The sequence below is a fragment of the Oncorhynchus masou genome, chromosome 6 (assembly GCF_036934945.1).
Source record: "Oncorhynchus masou masou isolate Uvic2021 chromosome 6, UVic_Omas_1.1, whole genome shotgun sequence".
Lineage (NCBI taxonomy): Eukaryota > Metazoa > Chordata > Actinopteri > Salmoniformes > Salmonidae > Oncorhynchus > Oncorhynchus masou.
Window position 1 is genome coordinate 25,966,552 of NC_088217.1, and position 24,601 is coordinate 25,991,152.

A 24,601-nucleotide genomic window follows, 5' to 3' on the forward strand; every position below is an offset into this window, starting at 1 on the left:
TCAAAATGATGTGGATACACTAAAGACCGAATGCTTAAAGTATATACAGAATCATCCTCCTATCTCTCTTTGCTCTCTTTCTTCATCTCTTCACTGGCTCTGTAAATCCTCTTTCCTCTGAAGTCATAGTTCCCCTATAATCATGCCCCTCTCCTCTGTAATTCTCTCTCATCCTCTTTGCATCCCACACTCCTCCTCCGTCTCAGAACCTCATCTTGCAGAGCCAATTGGTACGCAAAGCAAATACATGTCTCTGTTATGTCACCCTATGCATAGACAACATGATAACACATGACAACAAATGTTATAATGGTTAGACTTACGCTCAGACAGCCTTCTCCCTTTGCTTGGTACAATTAGACAGAACTCTAGAAAGAAAGTTGTCAAGCAATCTTACAAGTAGCAGAGCCCTTACAAAAATATTGAACTACGAATTCTATGATCTAATGTAAATAGCATACTTACAGTATTGTAAAACAGTATTGTGAAGCTCCAGAGTCAGATGTCCCCTGTTCGGCTTATTGTTGCTGGGGCTAGATTTGAATCAGAAACGTAATACTTGTCAACCAAGCACTTGAGTCTAGACCTTTTGACAGGGTTAAAGAAATAGCCCATGTACTGTCCAATTTCTTCAAGAAGTGCACCCAGTCCCAGGCACCCTTCTGATGACCAACCTTACCCACTAATCCTCACATATGACACCAACATATAAAAAGTGAAGGGTGGGTATGATCCATGTATCTCACTATCCCAACAATATAGCCAATGTTCCCAAATGAAGACAGGCCCGACCTTTGCAGCATCCCAAAGCGTTGGGATATACAGTTGAAGTCGGAAGTTTACAAACACTTAGGCTGCAGTCATTAAAACTCATTTTTAAAATTATTTTTTCAACCACTCCACAAATTTCTTGAAAAACAAACTACAGTTTTGGGAAGTAGGTTAGGACATCTACTATGTTCTTGGCACAAGTAATTTTTCCAACAATTGTTTACAGACAGATTAATTCACTTAAAATTCACTCTATCACAATTCCAGTGGCTGCTCTGACATGCATTGTCAACTCTGGGTCCTTATATGTACAGGTGTGTACCTTTCCAAATCATGTCCAATCAATTTAATTAAAAAAAGTCATTTTTCCAACAATTGTTTACAGACAGATTATTTCACTTATAATTCACTGTACCATAATTCCAGTGGGTCAGAAGTTTACATACGCTATATTGACTTTGCCTTTAAACAGCTTGGAAAATTCTAGAAAATTATGTCTTGGCTTTAGAAGCTTCTGATAGGTTAATTGACATCATTTGTGTTAATTGGAGTTGTACCTGTGGATGTATTTCAAGGCCTACCTTCAAAATCAGTGCCTCTTTGCTTGACATAATGGGAAAATCAAAAGAAATCAGCCAAGACCTCAGAAAAAAAGATTGTAGACCTCTACAAGTCTGGTTCATCATTGGGAGCAATTTCCAAACGCCTTAAGGTACGACATTTATCTGTACAAACAATAGTACGCAAGAATAAACATCATGGAACCACGCCGCCGTCATATCGCTCAGGAAGGAGATGCGTTCTGTCTAATAAAGATGAACGTACTTTGGTGCAAAAAGTACAAATCAATTCCAGAACAACAGCAAAGGACTTTGTGAAGATGCTGGAGGAAACCGGTACAAAAGTATCTATATCCACAGTAAAATGATTCCTATATTGACATAACCTGAAAGGCCACTCAGCAAGGAAGAAGCCTCTGCTCCAAAACTGCCATAAAAAAGCCAGACTAGGGTTTGCCACTGCACATGGGGACAAAGATCGCACTTTTTGGAGAAATGTCCTCTGGTCTGATCCAAATGTACAATGACCCCAAGCAAACTTCCAAAGTTGTGGCAAAATGTCTTAAGGACAACAAAGTCAAGGTATTGGATTGACCATCAAAAAGCTCGGACCTCAATCCTATAGAAAATTTGTGGTCATAACTGAAAAAGTTTGTGCGAGCAAGGATGCCTACAAACCTGACTCAGTTACACCAGCTCTGTCAGGACGATTGGGACAAAATTCCTCCAACTTATTGTGGGAAGCTTATTGAAGTCTACCCAAAACTTTTGACCCAAGTTAAACAATTTAAAGGCAATGCTACCAAATACTAATTGAGTGTATGTAAACGTCTGACCCACTTGGAATGTGATGAAATAAATAAAAGCTGAAATAAAACATTCTCTCTACTATTATTCTGACATTTCACATTCTTAAAATAAAGTGGAGATCCTAACTGACCTAAGACAGGGAATTCTTACGAGGATTAAATGTCAGGAATTGTGAAAAACTTAGTTTAAATGTATTTGGCTAAGGTGTATGTAAACTTCTGACTTCAACTGTAAGTACTGCAGTCACAACACTTTCCTCCACAAATCACAGCCCGTCTTCCTGTAATCTAGTCTGTGACAGTTGTTTTTCTGGACGTACTGAAAACCATAACTAAGCAGAGAAATCTTCACAAGACCAGGGTTTTAATTGCTTCTAGGCAGTTTTTTTTTACCTCGACTGTGCATCGTATCCTCTCTTCTCCAGGAAAAACGTGAAATCTTGGAACAGTGGTTAAAGGATTTCTGCCTGTGCAAGGCCTCCTGTGCAGAGTTTGTCAACGGGAGCCCTCTACTGTACTTTGCTGACAAATCCTTGTTAGGCACCCTTATTCCCTAAATAGTGCACTATTCTGACCATATAGTGCACTATTCTGCACTACATAGCGTATAGGGTGCCATTTCGGACACGACCCACTGATTTGCACTCCCCCAAAAATGAGTAAAAGGCAATCAGTAGACCCTGCTGCCCTCAATAACTATCGGGCTACTGTAAGGCTCCAGGGATTCTGCTTTGGTTATAACATAAAGGCACACGTCCCCCAGTATGGCCCATACATCTCTTCAGTCTCCCCACATGTGTGCCCCGGACTCTGGTGCTGTGGTGGCGAGAGATTCTCTGGTGTGTGAAATAGACACTCAGCGCTCCAAGGACAATTGCTTTATAAGAGCGCTCCATTTGTATTTGAATAGAGACCGGAAGAGAAGGAAAGGTGCAGAAAGACAGTGTGTCAGTTTCAAGCCTATACAGTACTGTAGTTGAATGAATGTGATTAAACAACTTGCTGTACTTGTGTGGGTAAAGAAATGGAGAACAAGGATATATGTACACACATAACGCGCATGACATGAACACAAGCACACAGTATATTTTCTTGATGACTTATTCATGACCCTCGAGGTTCTTAAAAGCAAGTCACTATTCAGCTGAGTATGGCACCATGTCACTCATAACAATGACATGGCCAATGCGACTCAACATGATGGAGGGGCTGGGTGATTTTGCTTTGACAGGAACTTAGCTATAAAATAAAATGTTAGTAGTCACATGCTTCCTAAACAACAGGTGTGGACTAACATGGAAATGCTTACTTAGGGGCCCTTCCCCAACAATGCAGAGAGAAAGACAATAGAGAAATAATAGAAAAGTAAAACACATAACAATAAAAGTAATGGTAGATACACAATGAGTAATAATTACTTGGCTATATACACTGGGTACCAGTACTGAGTCAATAACAACTTGGCTATATACAAGGAGTATCAGTACTGAGTCTATGTGCAGAGGCATGAGGTAATTGAGGTAGATATGTACATATAACTAGGAATAAAGTGACAGATAGTAGACAGTAGCTGCAGCGTATGTGACGAGTCCAGAAAGTTAGTGTAAAAAGGGTCAATGCAGATCGGTCGTGTAGCTATTTGGTTAACTATTTAACTAACAATTTAGCAGTCTTATGCCTTGGGGGTAGAAGCTGTTCAGGGTCCTTTTGGTTCCAGACTTGGTGCATCAGTAGTGCTTGCCGTGCGATAGCAGAGAGAACAGTCTATGACTTGGATGGCTGGAATCTTTAACCATTTTTAGGGCCTTGCTCTGACACCACATGGTTTATAGGTCCAGTACCGGTGATGTGCTGGGCCGTACGCACTACCCTCTGTAGCGCCTTGCAGTCGGATGCCAAGCAGTTGCCATACCAAGCGGTGATGCAGCCAGTCAAGATGCTCTCAGTGGTGCAGCTGTATAAGTTTGAGGTCCCATGCCAAATCTTTTCAGCCTTCTGAGGAGGAAGAGGCATTGTCGTGCCCTCTTCACGACTGTGTTGGTGTTTTTGGACCATAATGGATTCTTAGTGATGTGCTACAACGCAACAAAGTGTGTGTGAGTATGCATATGCATATGTGTTACTGTGTGGGTGCGCACATTAGCATACATTCACATTTGTTAGCATGCACATCTAAGACCAAGGTTTAAAGATTACAGTCAGAGCGAGTGAGAGAAAGAGAGAAGAGGAGAGAAGGAATAGAAGGTTAAAGCTAATGAATAGTACTCTAGTATGTGTTTAAAGTCCTTCCCCACAACACATTAACAGGGAAGACTGAAGGCTATCCTGACAAAACAATACATAGAGGGTGTTAGCTACCACCTCCTATTTTCCATATCCCAGTAAGGATGACTGATCTCCCTCTTTCCTTCTTCCTTCTTTTCCTCTTTCAAGTGGAGTCAGTCTTTTCTGAGAGTAGAACTAGGGTCCCGGGAGGTGAAGAGCCTCGGCGACTCAGCAGGAAGGGCTGTGCCGTGGGGCACTGAGGGCCTCTGTACCGCTTCGTCGAGCCTGGACTATCTCCCTCTCATCCTTCCCCTGGAGCTCCACCTCGGTGCCACTCTCACCTAAAGTCCCATACGTACTGCGCTGGAAGCTGGGACGATTCCGGGGAAGCCCAGCTCCAGGGCAGGGTTCCACCATTCGGAGTTCAAAGCTCTCAGAAGGGATGATGAGGCGTATTTAAGGGGGTATGATAAGGGAACCACTGCGAGAGTGTTTGAGTGCCCCCCCCTGTGGTGCTTAAAAAAATACTATTGTAGGCTAACTCATATGTGGATGATCCTCTTTGTAGAAACTCCAATTATATTTGTAACATTGTAACAGACATGGCTGTGTAGGTAAGCCCATGATAGAATACGCTAACACCCAGTGTATCTATTAGTATTGGCTGCATGTGGAAATGTGTTTGATAACGATTGATAAGATTGATATTTTCTTGATTGCCAAGAACATGTATGGGGGTCGTATCTATTAGCAGTGTAATATGAATATTGGTATGCATGGCTGGTGGTATATCAGATGGACAATTGGTTGCACATCCAAGGCAAAGAGAGACAAATGACAGTAGGCTGTTGATTTTAGGGATGTAACCAAGTGTTTTGAAATCAGCTCAAGTGCTGCTCGTTCCATCATCTGAAACAATAAGATTGGATGTCAGACATTATGCTTGATCAGCTATGACCACTATATTTTCCCATTGGATCTGTTGACTAAAACTCAAATCTTGCTCTTTGACTGAGTTTGCATCTCTGCGCTGCTTTCAGTACGTCAAAATGTTATTCTCCCCTTCCTCATTGCTCTCTCCTAACTTTTTCTCTCTCTGTTCTCGGCTTCGTCTCTGGAGAATATGATTTGTCATGGTGACTGAGAGAGGAGATAGAAAAAAAAAGATTACCACAGGAAAAAAACGTCTTGAACGCCCCTTAATGTATTCTTTTAAAAGAATCGACGCAGTGGCATGGACAAATATTAATTTATCACGCCATCAAGCACAGGAACAACTGCAGAGAGGAGTGGGTGCAAAATGCGAGACGCTGACAATGCCTGCATTACAGATGGATTTCTCTGTCTGCGTTTCATATTGAGATGCAGGCAAAAAAAATAAAACTGTCAGCTTTTGTCAAAACTTTCTGACGGGTGTAATTTTGATCCATTAGCTTTCTGCTGCTCGCCTTGGCCAATTTTCCATCCTTTACTTTCCCTGTAGAAGAACTGCCCAGGGGAGAGATCCTTCTGGTTGTAATAGCATCTGTTTTCAATGTATAAATGGGCATAGTTACATACAACCCCCCCCCACACACACACACTCTCCTACACACACTCTCATCTGAGGGTTGTCAAATTATATGCATAGATATAGAATTCATCAAACAAGACTGTTAATTATTTAAATGGAAAAGTTCAAAGTTTCCCTACAATTGATGAAACTGAGCGTGATTTTGCTTGGATGGAGAATTCCACTGCCATATCCAAAAATGAACACCTTTACACCATATTGCTGATAGTATACCTGTTTGAGAATATGAGAGGAGAGAAGAAGGCTTGATTTCAGACTGTAAAAAAACACACAAAAACATTATTTAATCAATATTGCATAATTGGATTTGGTTAATGTGTGAAAACTTCATATTACATTCTTTGTCACAGCACAAGAAGAATTTAGTGTTCTTTGTTATTAAACCTGGATAAACAATACATTTTGATTCAAAAGGGCCCTGGGTTACTCACCATCTCGCCAATACCTCTCCACATCTAGATTAGTGGCCCTGCATGCCCCAAGCACTGTTCTAGGATCAGCTTCCCAATCCCACCCCTAACTAGAAGGTATTATAATTAGATCTGATAAAACTCACTGGAAACCTCCTACTTCCTTTTGTTCTGCAGCAGCCAGAGGACTGACCGTCCAACCGCCACTATCGGTGGGGCAAAGTTTCCAAAAAGAATCACTGTGTATCAGCAGAGTACACAGGTCTCCCCCAGCCTGACCGTCCTACCGGAGAACCACACCATTCTCATGCTTGGACACTCAACACCCTTTGGCACCAGATTAAAAACCTAATGATGTTTTATCAAGAGAGAGGGTCAATAAGATATTGAAGCTACACTCCGATTAAAGCAAGGGGTGCCCGATAGAGATTATGGCATAGTTAAGAGGGCCCTGTTCACTATGGATTGTGTGGAGGCCCCTGGGAATGTGAAGACCAGATAGGGAGCTAATCTGAGAATACTGAGAGTTGAGGAAGAAAAGGACAAGAGCTGATAGGGGAGGGATTGGAAATCAGTATAGATGACGAAGAGAGGAGAGAGGAGAGGGAAAAAATAGAGGAGAGGAACAAGGTTGTGCGTGTTGGTGTTTTGTATCACAGGAGGCTGGTGGTAACTTAATTGGGACGGGCTTATAGAATTGGCTGGAACAGAATAAATGGAATGGTATTGAAATCACGATTTTCTTGTGTTTGATCCCATTCCATTCACTCAATTCCAGCCATTATTATGAGCATTCCCTCCCTCAGGAGCCTCCTGTGATTTGTATCCACATTCTCTGCTTCAAACATGTATCTAAAGCTTCTTTCCTATTCCTCTGCAAATGCCAAATTTCAAATAAAATCCTGCCGGCAGCAGAATAAATGAGTATACTCAGTTTCAGATCACTAATTCTCAATTTCATTTATAATGCAGAAAATGAATTTTACACTGCACTCATTTAACATAAATAATCTTATAATGAGAAATTGCCGTGCAGGGAGTGTCAGTAATAAAATTGCATGTAGATTTTATTTCAGTTGATGGCAGAAGAAGTAAAAGCTCATAGAAGACTGAGTTAATAAATAAAACATGTTGTCAGTTTGCAATCTCTCCCACTTCAAACATAATTCATTTTCCCCTATTAAAGGAGTTACAGTTTCCAACAATGTCCAATAGGTGAGAGACCCCCATTATAACGTTCTAATTAAAAAACAAAAATAAATAAATAAATGTACCCCCCAAATAACTACATAAATGTGGGAAAAACTAGAGAAGCTTATGAAGTTCCCGCTATCGCATCAGTCCCATTAAAGGGGAGACGAATGGATAAAATTGAAAGTGACGGTAGCGTCTTTAGGAGGTGGTGTTTGATTTCCAAATTATCATATTTTCAGAGTCAATAATAAAACGCTTATGATAGCGCAAGCTATGCTGACAGGCTTTAATAAGATAGGGCCAGCTGAGTGCAGCGGACGGAACAGAAAGCAGGCCCAAGTGTGTGTGTGTGTGTTTGTCAGTGAGAATGTTTGTGTGTTTGTCAGTAAGAGAGAGAGAGTATGTGTGTGTGTGTGTGTGTCAATGCGAGTTTGTGTTTTAGAGTGAGTGTCTGTGAAAGAGAGAGGTGTGTGAGTCTGAACAAGTGTGTGAGGTACTGTCACAAGACTGCTCTTCCAATGGAAAAGACTTGTCAGGTGAGGCTTTCAAAAGGTTTTTAAGAGAAGCACAAGATTCCAACTGAGAGCCCAATTCAACAGTAATCTTACAAACTGTTGTCCATGTGCATACCTGCCATACCTGTCTTATCCTGTAAACTGGAGGTAACTGCATTATCTCATAAGTTACTCTCTGGTATTTCTAATGGTACCGACAATGACACCGCTGTTTAATTTGACAACAGAAATAAGGTCTGTTTAACGCCTGCCCACTCTCATTGTAGTCACAGGAGTTAAAGGCCGACCACAGTACTGCAGGCAATATTTGCAGAAAACAGGTTCCCCCATTATTGTGAATGGGAAAATGTTAATCTTTGTGGTCAGTCTTCATCTATATAAAACATTTTTAGAAGACAGTCATGTTACCAATAATTACTTCAATACACCAGATGTATGGCCTTGAACCAATTATTTTTAAATGGTACACACCCGAGCCACAGCCTGTTCACCCTGCTATCATCCAGAATGTGTGGTCAGTATAAGTGCATCAAATCTGGGACCGAGAAGCTAACAAACAGCTTCTATCTCAAGGCCATCAGACTGTTAAATTCTGTTAAATATCCATCACTAGCACGTTAGAGGCTGCTGCCCTATATACATAGACGTGGAATGACTGGCCACTTTAATTCACGCCTGCTCCCGCTCCAACTCCCTGGCGCCCGAAGGCGCCAGGCTCCCAAGTATTACACACTCCTGCCACCATCATTAAGCACACCTGCCTTCCCCCGTCACGTGCATCAGCGATTATTGGACTCACCTGGACTCAATCACCTCTGTCTTTACCTCCCCAGATATGTCTGTTCCCTGATTCAGCATTGATTGTTGTTTTGCCCGTGTACTGACGCTGTACCTGTCTTGTTTAATGTCTGTTCCTTATTAAATGTTAACTCCCCGTACATGCTTCTCATCTCCGGTGTCGGTCCTTACAGTGACTTTAAGAATGTTTACATATTTTGCATTACTCATAAATAAACTCCCTTTTTCAGGACCCTGTCTTACAAAGGTAATTTGTAAAAATCCAAATAACTTCACAGATCTTCATTGTAAAGGGTTTTAACACTGTTTCTATGCTTGTTCAATGAACCATAAACAATAAATGAACATGCACCTGTGGAACGGTTGTTAAGACACTTACAGACGGTAGGCAATTAAGGTCACAGTTATGAAACCTTATGACACTAAAGAGGCCTCTCTACTGACTCTGAAAAAAAGAAAAAAAGAAAGATGCCTAGTGTCCCTGCTTATCTGCGTGAACATGCCTTAGGAATGCTGCAAGGAGGCATGAGGACTGCAGATGTGGCCAGGGCAACAAATTGTAATGTCCATACTGTGAGACGCCTAAGACAGCGGGGAGACAGGACGGACAGATTATCGGCCTCGCAGTGGCAGACCACGTGTAACAACACCTGCACAGGATCGGTACATCTGAACATCACACCTGCGGGACAGGTACAGTATGTGTAATGGTTTTCTTCTGGGGAAAGAGAGGCGGACCAAAACGCAGCGTGGTTACTAGAAAACATCTTTAATAAAGATGAACAATGAACAATGAACAATCTACAAAACAAGAAATGTGAAAAAAACCGAAACAGCCCTATCTGGTGCAACAAACACAGAGACAGGAACAATCACCCACAAAACCCAACACAAAACAGGCTACCTAAATATGGTTCCCAATCAGAGACAATGACTAACACCTGCCTCTGATTGAGAACCATATCAGGCCAAAAATAGAAATAAACAAACCAGACACACAACATAGAATGCCCACCCAGCTCACGTCCTGACCAACACTAAAACAAGGAAAACACACGAACGATGGTCAGAACGTGACAGTATGGCAACAATCACCAGGAACTCACAATCCCTCCATCAGTGCTCAGACTGTCCGCAATAGGCTGAGAGAGGCTGGACTGAGGGCTTGTAGGCCTGTTGTGAGGCAAGTCCTCACCAGACATCCCCGGCAACAACGTTGCCTATGGGCACAAAGTCACTGTTGCTGGACCAGATAGGACTGGCAAAAAGTGCTCTTCACTGACGAGTCACGGTTTTGTCTCACCAGGGGTGATGGTTGGATTCGCGTTTATCGTTGAAGGTACGAAAAGTTACACCGAGGCCTGTACCCTGGAGCAGGATCGATTTGGAGGTGGAGGGTCTGTCATGGTCTGGGGCGTTGTGTCACAGCATCATCGGACTGAGCAGGTTATCATTGCAGGCAATCTCAACACTGTGCATCACAGGGAAGATATCCTCCTCCCTCTTGTGGTACCCTTCCTGCAGGCTCATCCTGACATGACCCTCCAGCATGACAATGCCACCAGCCATACTGCTCATTCTGTGCGTGATTTCCTGCAAGACAGGAATGTCAGTGTTCTGCCATGGCCAGCGAAGAGCCCAGATCTCAATCCCATTGAGCACGTCTGGGACCTGTTGGATTGGAGGGTGAGGGCTAGGGCTATTCCCATCAGAAATGTCCAGGAACTTGCAGGTGCCTTGGTGGAAGAGTGGGTTAACATCTCACAGCAATAACTGGCAAATCTGGTGCAGTCCCCGAGGAGAAGATACACTGCAGTACTTATTGCAGCTGGTGGCCACACCAGATACTGACTGTTACTTTTGATTTTGACCCCCCTTTTGTTCAGGGACCCATTATTCCATTTCTGTTTGTCACATGTCTGTGGGACTTGTTCAGTTTTTGTCTCAGTTGTTGAATCTTGTTGTGTTCATACAAATATTTACACATGTTAAGTTTGCTGAAAATAAATGCAGTTGACAAATGAGATTTGAGAAGAAGTAATAAGGACAACTTGGTTGCTAATGACAGCCTGCAGTACCCTGTTTGGCCTTCAACTTGAATGTAAAGTTGATTTCCCCCTTCTGCTAAAATGTATGTATTAAGAGGTTTTTGTCCACAAGGCTTTTTCCATTAATGATTACATAAATATTACTGACGCTGCCACATGAGATGACTTAAGGGTAAGAACGTCTGTTATATGTGGAAGTGAGAGCATGATTAGAATCTCCTCTGCCACTCACTGACAGACACTGGCACCTTTTATGAAATGCAGGCAATGTCTTGTCCTTTCAAATAACCTTTCCCCAGAGAACAGGGAGAGAAAGATAAAAGAATTGAAGAAGAAAAGAGAGAGATAGTGAGAAAGAGAGAGAAATGGGGAGGAGAGAAAGACAGATCTTGTTGGGGAATACCTCAACATTTAAAAACAGAACAAGATGGCAAGTTCTCTTTTTGTTTCTTTTTTTTGGGGGGGGTTTGGGAGAGTGGGGGGTGGAATTATCGCACATATAGGGCTGTCAGGGCTACATCTGAACCTCTCATTAGATATGCGAGCACATTAGCGGCGACGGCTGTCTTGGTAAAGGTCAGGGTTGCTGGGACAAGCGCTCGGTGGAGGGGAGCGGTGAGCTGAAACCTTCAGTCTGCGTCTCAAATGGCACCCTGTTCCCTATGTAGTGCACTACCATTGGCCAGAGCCTGGTCAAAATTAGTGCACTATGTAGGAAATAGAATTTGAACTTCAATCATTTTGTCCCTTGCTTAATAGGTCCACTGGGAGGATCAGAGGAGAGAAAGGGCGAGGGGGAAACAGCCTTAATGGAACATCACGCCACCATGACATTTTAATTTAGAAGATTCCATATTTGTATGTGATACAAAGTTGGACAAATAGATAGATACAGATAGAGCCTTACTGGAAATGTACTGTGCATGTTAAAAACATGTTGAAAATACATTTATTACACAATAACCCATTTTATTGATCCACACATTTGCAAAGTTGGTTACGCAAAGATGGAACCCTATCAGAAATGTAGGCCTACATGTTAAACATGTATTAGAAATACAATAATTACACAATCATTTGTTTTTGTAACACAAACTGAATTGTATCATCTTTACTTTCATCTGAAACGCCTGAAAAGCTAGTTGGGACTTAAGAGTGCATTTGTAGTTCCTAAATTCATTGCAAATGTATTGGGAACAGGTTATCAAGCCATTTCACATGCCATGGAGCATGTTACAATTGAAAATGGAATGTGTTAAAAATTGTGTGAAATTTCCGGTATGGAAGATATGCCATCTTGTAGAGTTGTCTCTTTAACTTGGATGGTGAGATGGTAAGCACATGGATCTGGTGCTATAGCTTGAGGGAGGGATGTCAGTTAAATGATGAAAGAAGCAGAGATGAAACTGGTAGCTAGACGTAAAGGTCAGTGTACACAGTGTGCACCTAACATTTTACCAACTGACTTGACTCCAGTTGCATGAAATCATTGTGCAATATCATATTATGGTCAATGAAAATGTATTATGATGAAAATAGTGAATTTTAAGGATGTTATATGTACTGACACAGTACTCTCTCTGTTTATAGCTCAAGCAAATGGAAGGCTACATTAAAGCTGGAATCCATAGTGGTGAAACTGCCATGTCTGTTTGTGATATTACAACAACAAAGACTACTTCAAACAACAAACCCCCTTTTTCCCTCGGACATCATTGCATTCGCGATAGGACGGCAGAGTATGTACTACAACATGTTTTACCACGATGCTGGACAACTGTGTCTGTGGCGACCAGGGGTACTGTTTTGCCAATCGTGGATATCAGCTTTTAAATTAAAAAACTCATACACACACACCTGAGCAAACGCACAAATAGGTACTTCTTCCAATTGCTGTCTACCTTCCTCGAAAATACACCAAGTCAGTGTAGTGAAGTCAATGGATATTGCTCCAGTTCAGAGGGAGGAGATTTGACAGAAACTCTCTCTTTGTTGCTTTTTCCTCACTGCGGACTTAATTTACAACATTAATTGTCTCAATGCTCACAAAACACTGATCTAAGCACTGGCAACAGTATTGAGAGAATTGCCTGGTTGCATTTTACTTTTGGCCTTATACTGGAAACTAAAACCTGTGTTACTTCAATGTTATATGCTAATAAGTACATGCAGTTATTGCTATCTCTATTTAAAATACATGGATAATAAGATGATAGTTGGGGTTGTGTTAGATTGCAGTGTAGCCCTTGATGTTATTGATCAGAAATTGTTATTGAAGAAACTCACTTGCCATTGCTTTACATCACCTGGCATCACAGGGTTGGAGAGGTATTCTCTAACATTTGTACAGTGTGGTGTGTCCCTCTGGGCAGTTGACTTGGGCCGTTACTTTTCTCTATTTTTACAAATGATTTGCCGCTGGTATTAAACAAAGCTAGAATGATTATGGATGCTGATGGTTCCACACTACATGTCAGCACCCAAAGCCAGTGAGCCCATTGAAATTCTAAATAAAGAGTTGAAGTCAGTGATTAATAATAAACTGGTGTTGAATACGGTAAAACAAAAAGCATTCTCTAAGACCTAAACCTCAGCTGGAGTTGTGTATGAAGGTTGTGACCATGGAGCAAGTTGAGGAAGCTAAACTTTTAAGTATAACATTGGAAGGTCAATTATAATGGTCAAGTCATATTAACAAAGTTGTTGTGAAGAATGGGTGGGGTATGTCTGTTACAAAAATATGTTCTGCGTTTTTTACACACAAATCAACTGTACTAGTTGTATAGGCTCTGGTCTTGTCAAGTGCAGCAAAGAAACACATAGAAAAGTTGCAGCACGCCTTGCTCTTAACTGCACATACAGAGCTAACATCAACAACTTGCATGTCTTTCCTGCTTGAGGGTTGATGAAAGATTAACTGTATCAATTCTTGTTTCTGTGAGAAATATTATTGTGTTGAAATTTCCAAATTGTCTCCATAATCAACTGACATACAGTGCCTTCAAAAAGTATTCATATCCCTTGATTTATTCCACATTTTGTTGTGTTGTACCCTGAATTCAAAAGAGATTAAATATATGTTTTATGCCTGAACTTATGCCTGAACTTATTTAGGTTTGCCTTAAGAAAGCGGTTGAATATCTGACTCAAGGCATTTCAGCTTTATTTTTTTTATAAAAACATTTTTTTTTTGTGAAAAACTTAATTACAATTGGTATTGTTTGTGGGCCAGTGAATACATGTCTTTAATGTAATTAAATTTAAATTCAGGCTGTAACAACAAAATGTGGAAAAAGTCAATGGATGTGAATACATTCTGAATGCACTGTATAGATCTGACAGACATACTGTACTTTACCACACCACATATGCCACCAGGGGTCTCTTCATAGTCCCCAAATCCAGAACGGATTCAAGGCAACAGACAGTATTATATAGGTCACATATCACTTTCCATCTCAAATTACTCAAGCAAACAGTAAAATTATATTTAAAAAAACAAGTAAAACAACACCTCTCCCCTGTCTGACCTAGTTGTAATGTCTATGTTCATGTTTTTAGATGTAGTTGTTTTTAGATGTATGAAAATTGTAAAGTAATGTCACCATTATTGTCAGCTAATGGGGATCTAAATAAAATTAAAATTAAATTAAAGTTATACTATACTCAGGCCACCCAGTTGGCTTAGAAGCACTCAATCGTAGGCCACAGAGGAGAGGGATGGAGACTAGGGAGGTGAAGAGAGAGTGAGAGAGAGAGGAAAAACGGAGGGGGGTTGTGTGTGTGTCTCTCCACCGTGGGAGTTATCTCCTGTGTCCCGGGTCCCAATCCGTTACCGAACGCCACCATAACTCTGGCCGCCGAGGCTGTTTGCGATGGTGTCTGTCGCGGGTTCATCCTTACACTGATAGCTAAGTGTTCAACAGGAAACAAAGTAGCTTCCCACTGGCATAGATCACTCCCAGCCCTGCCTAGGAACCATGGGGAGAAACAAACCTGCACCAATGCAAAACCATTCAACATGGCCAGAGGAAAAGAACAAACATTGTTGTACACAGACCTGACCAAAGGGTCGTTGGTTGCTCTTTGTTAACATTTTACATTTATAGGAAATCATAATTTTTAAATTCTTTTTAACCTCCCCTTGTTGTTGTATTTATGATATGTTTATGTTTTTATGTATGTATTCATGGTGCAGAAGGCTTGCCATTCAGGGACCATAAAGATGTAATTCTGTATTACAAAACATCTGATGGAAATTGCATTTTGGTCAGGTTTAATGGAGAAAGGCAATAATTAGTGACTTTGATGGAAATAGGTGTGATGACTTTTTAAAAGGAATTTGTCAATATTTTTCCTATTCCCTTCTTTTTCCCCTTTCTTCTTCGTGGGGTAAACATAGTAACAACATACAAAGACAATGGCTTTTTTGTTTCTGACACGGCACTGCCCATCCATACAGTAAATGTTGTCGCAGTGTCACATTCGCCATATAGAGGAGACCAAGGCGCAGCGTGATGTGAATACATTCTTCTTTAATAAAAGGAGGAACACTAAACACACTATACAAAACAACAAAACAAACGTGACGTTATAAAGACTGAGTGTTGACATGCAACTACACATAGACAATAGCCCACAGATAAACCAAGGAATATGGCTACCTAAATATGGTTCTCAATCAGAGGCAACGATAAACAGCTGCCTCTGATTGAGAACCAATCTAGGCAATCATAGACATATAAACCCCTAGACAAGAATAACCTAGACAATACAAAAAATGAAACACACCACCCTCGTCACACCCTGACCGAACCAAAATAATAAAGAAAACAAAGATAACTAAGGTCAGGGCGGAACACGCGGGCTATTGCTCTATTTCCATTCCTTCTGAAAAGGGAACTGAAATCGACAACTGAATACTGATGTGAAGTACAAACAAAGATTTTTGAATTGTCTCTGGTCTTGTAAGTTTTAAAACAAAGAACTGTCAAATTGTAAACTACAACCAACACTCTAAATGTTTACATTTGAATTGGTTTTCTACATCCGAGGAATGATTGGAATTTGACACAACAAGGAGACAGACTCTGAAAAACAATCTCACCTTGAGTTACCCACCCAGTCAATTGACTGTTTCATGGTTTCTAAAGTCTGGGCTGTATTCACCCCTCTCAAACTAGCATGTTGTTTTTTATCAAAAAGTAGGGCTTCCTCCTCTTCTTCTTTTAAAAAGAGTGGGAAAATTTTAAAAATTGGTATTTTGATTATGGTACATAAATGCCATTGATAACTGATATTATCGACAGGTTCTCATTCAGGGTCTCAAAGTGCATTTGGATTTTGTGGTAGGACATTTAATCATTTTGTAATAGTGCCACTTGGTGTGTATTGAATGTTTTATCAAACATAACAATGAACTGGTACGTTTACAGTGAGTTGATATCCCAGTCTTACCCAAACAGTGATCTAATGTGTAGTGTTGTGTCTTTGGCTATTGTCTTTGGCTATGCCGGATTAAGTGATATGACATGCTATTCTATAAAATCATTTCTCCGTAATTAATATTACCTGATTGAACTAATCATGTAAATGTAATTAACTAGAGAGTCAGGGGACCACAAAATAATATTTATAGAGCTGTTATCTTCCGAATAAACTCTTAAAGACGTAGTAATATTTTACATCAATAGCAGTCAATATTAATCGTCACCTTAATTCAGTCTCATCTGAAAGTTGTAAATTCTTAGTTATCTTCATGTTTAAATATTTAGGTTTAAATATTTATTTACTAAATACCTAACTAATCACACAGAATTACACATACACATAATTAATCATAACTATAACTACTAACAAATTATGTCATAAAGGAAAACGTCCCTAGTGGGCGGAACAGATATGACAGCTTGTTACACAAAAGAAAAGGGGCTGGGTTTGAGTGAAAGAGCGGGAATACTGAGGAACAAAGGGCGAAGCTGTGCTATTGTAAATACAGTATCTTATGCATTCTAAATTACCGCCCATTTGGAAAAGGAAAATGCAATAAATATTTACTCTGAGCTGTGCTTTGGTAGGTTGGTGGTAGATGGAAGGCCGTGTTGCCAAACTGAGTCCTTTGTCCTTTGAAGAATGTCTCTGGAGGTCAATTGGATACGTTGTAGTAACGTAGTTGTGTGATAGACGGGATACTCTGTCTGTTCCTTCCGAACCCTCGTTTGCAGCTGTTGTTGCTAACTCAACAGCTAGGAGGTATCACTTCTGTAGTGAATAAGAGTTCAAAGTTCATACCATTCGCAACCAAAGCTCACGCTGATGTTGGCTTCGTTCTGTAGCCATTATCTGAACCATTCTTTTTTTGCTTGTTTTTTGTTGTTGAATTTTCTTTTTCTCCCCAATTTCGTGTTATCCAATTGTTTAGTAGCGATGCGTAGCCATGCGTCCTCCGAAACACAACCCACTGCTTCTTGACACAATGCACATCCAACCCGGAAGCCAGCCGCACCAATGTGTCGGAGGAAACACTGTGCACCCGGCAACCTTGGTTAGCGCGCACTGCGCCCGGCCCGCCACAGGGGTCGCTGGTGCGCGATGAGACAAGGATTTCCCTACCGGCCAAACCCTCCCTAACCCGGACGACGCTAGGCCAATTGTGTGTCGCCCCATGGACCTCAGGGTCGAGGCCGGTTACGACAGAGCCTGGGCGCAAACCCACAGTCTCTGGTGGCACAGCTGGCGCTGCAGTACAGCGCCCTTAACCACTGCGCCACCCGGGAGGCCTTATCTGAACCATTCTGACATCGGACTGTTGTCCTCACATCCTCGGAACAGGAGGTTATATTGTCGTCAATGCTTTATATAGGAAGGAAGAGGAGGGTGTGTTTGAAAAGTTTTATAGCCCATGTCCCTTCACAGGGGTGGGCCACTGATTGAGCAGAGCCCTACCTTATGAAAACCCACATCACACATTTTAGAAGCTAAAATCACATTTCATCCCATCACGAATAATTTCATATTCAAACATTTAAATTGAACAATTATTCTATGTGAATCCGATAACTCTGATGTGTAGACTTTCCATCGTAGAGTTTATGTCATCTTAGCATTGATGAGAATGTCTCAGATGACAACTGAACTGACATCATATTCATTAATCAAATCAAATCAAATCAAATCAAATTTCATTTGTCACATACACATGGTTAGCAGATGTTAATGCGAGTGTAGCGAAATGCTTGTGCTTCTAGTTCCAACAATGCAGTAATAACCAACAAGTAATCTAACTAACAATTCCTAAACTACTGTCTTATACACAGTGTAAGGGGATAAAGAATATGTACATAAGGATATATGAATGAGTGATGGTACAGAGCAGCATAGGCAAGATACAGTAGATGGTATCGAGTACAGTATATACATATGAGATGAGTATGTAAACAAAGTGGCATAGTTAAAGTGGCTAGTGATACATGTATTACATCAGGATGCGGTCGATGATATAGAGTACAGTATATACGTGTGCATATGAGATGAATAATGTAGGGTAAGTAACATTATATAAGGTAGCATTGTTTAAAGTGGCTAGTGATATATTTACATCATTTCCCATCAATTCCCATTATTAAAGTGGCTGGAGTTGAGTCAGTGTCAGTGTGTTGGCAGCAGCCACTCAATGTTAGTGGTGGCTGTTTAACAGTCTGATGGCCTTGAGATAGAAGCTGTTTTTCAGTCTCTCTGTCCCAGCTTTGATGCACCTGTACTGACCTCGCCTTCTGGATGATAGCGGGGTGAACAGGCAGTGGCTCGGGTGGTTGATGTCCTTGATGATCTTTATGGCCTTCCTGTAACGTCGGGTGGTGTAAGTGTCCTGGAGGGCAGGTAGTTTGCCCCCGGTGATGCGTTGGGCAGACCTCACTACCCTCTGGAGAGCCTTACGGTTGAGCAGTTGCCGTACCAGGCGGTGATACAGCCCACCAGGATGCTCTCGATTGTGCATCTGTAGAAGTTTGTGAGTGCTTTTGGTGACAAGCCAAATTTCTTCAGCCTCCTGAGGTTGAAGAGGCGCTGCTGCGCCTTCTTCACGATGCTGTCTGTGTGAGTGGACCAATTCAGTTTGTCTGTGATGTGTATGCCGAGGAACTTAAAACTTGCTACCCTCTCCACTACTGTTCCATCGATGTGGATAGGGGGGTGTTCCCTCTTCTGTTTCCTGATGTCCACAATCATCTCCTTAGTTTTGTTGACGTTGAGTGTGAGGTTATTTTCCTGGCACCACACTCCGAGGGCCCTCACCTCCTCCCTGTAGGCCGTCTCGTCGTTGTTGGTAATCAAGCCTACCACTGTTGTGTCGTCCGCAAACTTGATGATTGAGTTGGAGGCGTGCGTGGCCACGCAGTCGTGGGTGAACAGGGAGTACAGGAGAGGGCTCAGAACGCACCCTTGTGGGGCCCCAGTGTTGAGGATCAGCGGGGAGGAGATGTTGTTACCTACCCTCACCACCTGGGGGCGGCCCGTCAGGAAGTCCAGTACCCAGTTGCACAGGGCGGGGTCGAGACCCAGGGTCTCGAGCTTGATGACGAGCTTGGAGGGTACTATGGTGTTGAATGCCGAGCTGTAGTCGATGAACAGCATTCTCACATAGGTATTCCTCTTGTCCAGATGGGTTAGGGCAGTGTGCAGTGTGGTTGAGATTGCATCGTCTGTGGACCGATTTGGGCGGTAAGCAAATTGGAGTAGGTCTAAGGTGTCAGGTAGGGTGGAGGTGATATGGTCCTTGACTAGTCTCTCAAAGCACTTCATGATGACGGAAGTGAGTGCTACGGGGCGGTAGTCGTTTAGCTCAGTTACCTTAGCTTTCTTGGGAACAGGAACAATGGTGGCCCTCTTGAAGCATGTGGAAACAGCAGACTGGTATAGGGATTGATTGAATATGTCCGTAAACACACCGGCCAGTTGGTCTGCGCATGCTCTGAGGGCGCGGCTGGGGATGCCGTCTGGGCCTGCAGCCTTGCGAGGGTTAACACGTTTAAATGTCTTACTCACCTCGGCTGCAGTGAAGGAGAGACCGCATGTTTTCGTTGCAGGCCGTGTCAGTGGCACTGTATTGTCCTCAAAGCGGGCAAAAAAGTTATTTAGTCTGCCTGGGAGCAAGACATCCTGGTCCGTGACTGGGCTGGATTTCTTCCTGTAGTCCGTGATTGACTGTAGAGCCTGCCACATGCCTCTTGTGTCTGAGCCGTTGAATAGAGATTCTTCTTTGTCTCTGTACTGACGCTTAGCTTGTTTGATAGCCTTGCGGAGGGAATAGCTGCACTGTTTGTATTGGGTCATGTTACCAGACACCTTGCCCTGATTAAAAGCAGTGGTTCGCGCTTTCAGTTTCACGCGAATGCTGCCATCAATCCACGGTTTCTGGTTTGGGAATGTTTTAATCGTTGCTATGGGAACGACATCTTCAACACACGTTCTAATGAACTCGCACACCGAATCAGCGTATTCGTCAATGTTGTTATCTGACGCAATACGAAACATGTCCCAGTCCACGTGATGGAAGCAGTCTTGGAGTGTGGAGTCAGCTTGGTCGGACCAGCGTTGGACAAACCTCAGCGTGGGAGCCTCTAGTTTTAGTTTCTGTCTGTAGGCAGGGATCAGCAAAATGGAGTCGTGGTCAGCTTTTCCGAAAGGGGGGCGGGGCAGGGCCTTATATGCGTTGCGGAAGTTAGAGTAACAATGATCCAAGGTTTTTCCACCCCTGGTTGCGCAATCGATATGCTGATAAAATTTAGGGAGTCTTGTTTTCAGATTAGCCTTGTTAAAATCCCCAGCTACAATGAATGCAGCCTCCGGATAAATGGTTTCCAAGTTTGCAAAGAGTTAAATAAAGTTCGTTCAGAGCCATCGATGTGTCTGCTTGGGGGGGGATATATACGGCTGTGATTATAATCGAAGAGAATTCTCTTGGTAGATAATTCGGTCTACATTTGATTGTGAGGAATTCTAAATCAGGTGAACAGAAGGATTTGAGTTCCTGTATGTTTCTTTCATCACACCATGTCTCGTTAGCCATAAGGCATACGCCCCCGCCCCTCTTCTTACCAGAAAGGTGTTTGTTTCTGTCTGCGCGATGCGTGGAGAAACCCGTTGGCTGCACCGCTTCGGATAGCGTCTCTCCAGTGAGCCATGTTTCCGTGAAGCACAGAACGTTACAGTCTCTGATGTCCATCTGGAATGCTACCCTTGCTCGGATTTCATCAACCTTGTTGTCAAGAGACTGGACATTGGCAAGAAGAATGCTAGGGAGTGGTGCACGGTGTGCCCGTCTCCGGAGTCTGACCAGAAGACCGCCTCGTTTCCCTATTTTTCAGAGTCGTTTTTTTTGGGTCGCTGCATGCGATCCATTCCGTTGTCCTGTTTGTAAGGCAGAAACATGCACACCATTTCATTTCCACCAACGTTTGGGGAGTTATATATCTTTCAGAATAAAAGTAATTTTGGTAAATGCTCTACCTACAGCAAAACAAAACAGGATTTGTATCCAAAGTGTCTGATCATAGCACCTAAATGAATTTAGGCTAATGTAAATAGTGTTTATTAAATGCATTACTTCTGCAGATGTCATAATTTTATTTGAAGGTCAGAACAGGCTTGAGGAACTATTAAGGAGAATTGATCTATTTGTACAAAACTGTAATTAGGTTTGCACCACAAAAAACAAATGGCTAAAATGTGTCTGCACTGCAGACTATCTTTAAGATAACTCTCTTTGCCAGACATGTTTTGTAATTAGTTTTTCTCCTCCATTTGAATACTCAATAACATGGAGTTCGAGTGATGTTAGAGAAGATAATGATACTTATCTGTAATGTTTTTTTTGTCCACAAAAATAATCCTGTCATTCAGAGAGGGGATTTAAACAAGTAAGTGTTTCTGTCGCAAGTAATCACCAGCCTGAGAAAGACGTTCCCTCACAAAATTGTAAGAGTGCAGTTACTGTAGTTTTAAACCTAGCTTTCAACTAACTTTGGCTCTTTTTGTAATAAACAAGGTTATGTTGGATGAACCAATACAATTACACTAAGTAACTCAGTTAAACTGTTTAAACACTTCTCCAGGCATTGTGGAATCTGATCATCTGTGCAGGTTGACAGAAATGAAGATGACCTGGAATACCCTTTAGTATCACTAGGGTTTTCTTACCCTTATTGTGGAAACAAAACAAAAACTTGGGATGTTTGTCCACATTAGCTAAGGTACATGTAAGAGACTTGAGTGAGTCAGAGTCCTAAGAGGATGTCTTGTTTTCTCTCATGCGAAACAATGCAGCCTCTCTCCCACTGACGTGGCCCTCGGGGCCCAGACACTGGCGCCTGGCTGTGGACACATGATGGACAGCTTTATGGGGCCTAGCTTTGCACGTGTCACATTGGAAGATGTAACTGTCCTTGACAGCTTGTTTGTTCTGATTCCACCTGGATGGTCTCACCCCTGAACTGCACTCAGGCCAGACAGGATACTCACGGTACACTGACCAAAAACGATTGTATAACCGTGCCAAATACGTCACTGATGTTGAGATGGAGGAATATCTCAATACATTGTCAGTAAGAAAGGAAAGTAGCTTGCTCACTTGATGACATGGAGAAAATTACAGAACAAACAACAGATATCTCACAACAAAGAAGATTTGTTCTCCTGTGCGTTTATGTTAATCTCAATGCAATAATACAATAAAGATAAATATTTTCAATAGCTCTGTGAGACATGGGGCTGAACAAGGTTCACTGTCAGCTGAATTGGTCAAACCGTTCAGCAAATATGTGCATTTCGTGAGCAGCTGCATTTGTCTAACAGAAGTGTAGGAATGTGTGTCTGAGTGTTTGTGTGTGTGTGTGTGTGTGTCAATTGGTAAAGATAAGTGTTTGGACGCAATATGACAAAACCTGCCTTGATGTGCATGCTACAGGGGCCTTTAGCATTTACTGGTGTTACCGGGTGAGGGAGGGAGATGACAAACACATCAGGCTGCTTCGGGTGGACAGGTCAGTAAATATACAGTCAGCCTTGGTGAAAACCACAACAAACTCAACCACCCTCACCCTCCTCCCCTCAACACCCTGTGGTGATCCTGTGGGAGAGGTGGTTTATCTGTAATCTTAAAGGACCTCGTTTCAAATGTAGTGTATATCCACATCCAATAACTTGCAGGTGCTGGCTACAAAAGATAAACTGTTTCTAAGGCACTTGCATTAAACATACAGTACCAGGCAAAGTTTGGACACACCTACTCATTCAAGAGTTTTTCTTTATTTTTACTATTCTACATTGTAGATTAATTGTGAAGACATCAAAACTATGAAATAACACTTGTGGAATCATGTAGTAACCAAAAAAGTGTCAAACAAATCAAAATATATTATATATTTTAGATTCTTCAAAGTAGCCACGCTTTGCCATGATGACAACTCATCCGAAACCATCTCAATCCTGTTGAGGTCGGGTGATTGAGGAGGCAAGGTCATCTGATGCATCACTCCATCACTCTCCTTCTTGATCAAATAGCCCCTACACAGCCTGGACGTGTGTTTTGGGCCATTGACCTGTTGAAAAACAAATTAAAGTCCCACTAAGCGAAAACCAGATGGGAAGGTGTATCGCTGCAGAATGCTATGGTAGCCATACTGGTGCCTTGAATTCTAAATAAATCACAGACAGTGTCACCAGAAAAGCACCCTCACACCATCATACCTCCTCTTCCGTTCTTCACAGGGGGAACCACACATGCGGAGATCATCTGTTCACCCACTGCATATCACAAAGAAGCGGCGTTTGGAACCAAAAATCTCAAGGTACAGATTTCCACCAGTCTAATGTCCATTGTTCGTGTTTCTTGGCCCAAGCAAGTCTCTTCTTCTCACATGTCCTTTAGTAGTGATTTCTTTGCAGAAATTTGACCATGAAAGCCTGATTCACGCAGTTTCATCTGAACAGTTGATGTTGAGATGTGTCTGTTACTTGAACTCTGTGAAGCATTTATTTGGGATGCAATTTCCAAGGCTGGTAACTCATCCTCTACAGCAGAGGTAACTCTGGGTCTTCCTTTCCTGTGGAGGTACTCGTGAGAGCTAGTTTCATCATAACGCTTGGTGGTTTTTGCGACTGCACTTGAAGAAACTTTTGGTTCTTTACATTTTCCAAATTGACTGACCTTCATGTCTTAAAGTAAGGATGGGTTGTCGTTTCTCGTTGCTTATTTGAGCTGTTCTTGACATAATATGGACTTGGTCTTTTACCAAATAGGGTTATCTTCTGTATACCACCCCAACCTTTTCACAACATAAGCGATTGGCTCAAATGCATTAAGAAGGAAAGAAATACCACAAATTAACATTTAGCAAGGCACACCTGTTAATTGAAATACATTCCAGATGACTACCTCATGAAGCTGGTTGAGAGAATGCCAAGATTGTGCAAAGCTGTCATCAAGGCAAAGCTTGGCTACTTTGAAGTATCTCAAATATCAAATATATTTTGATTTGTTTAACACTTTTTTGGTTACTACATGATTCCATATGTATTATTGTCTTCACTCTTATTGATGTCTTCACTATTGTTCTACAATGTAGCAAATAGTAAAAATAAAGAAAAACCCTGGAATGAGT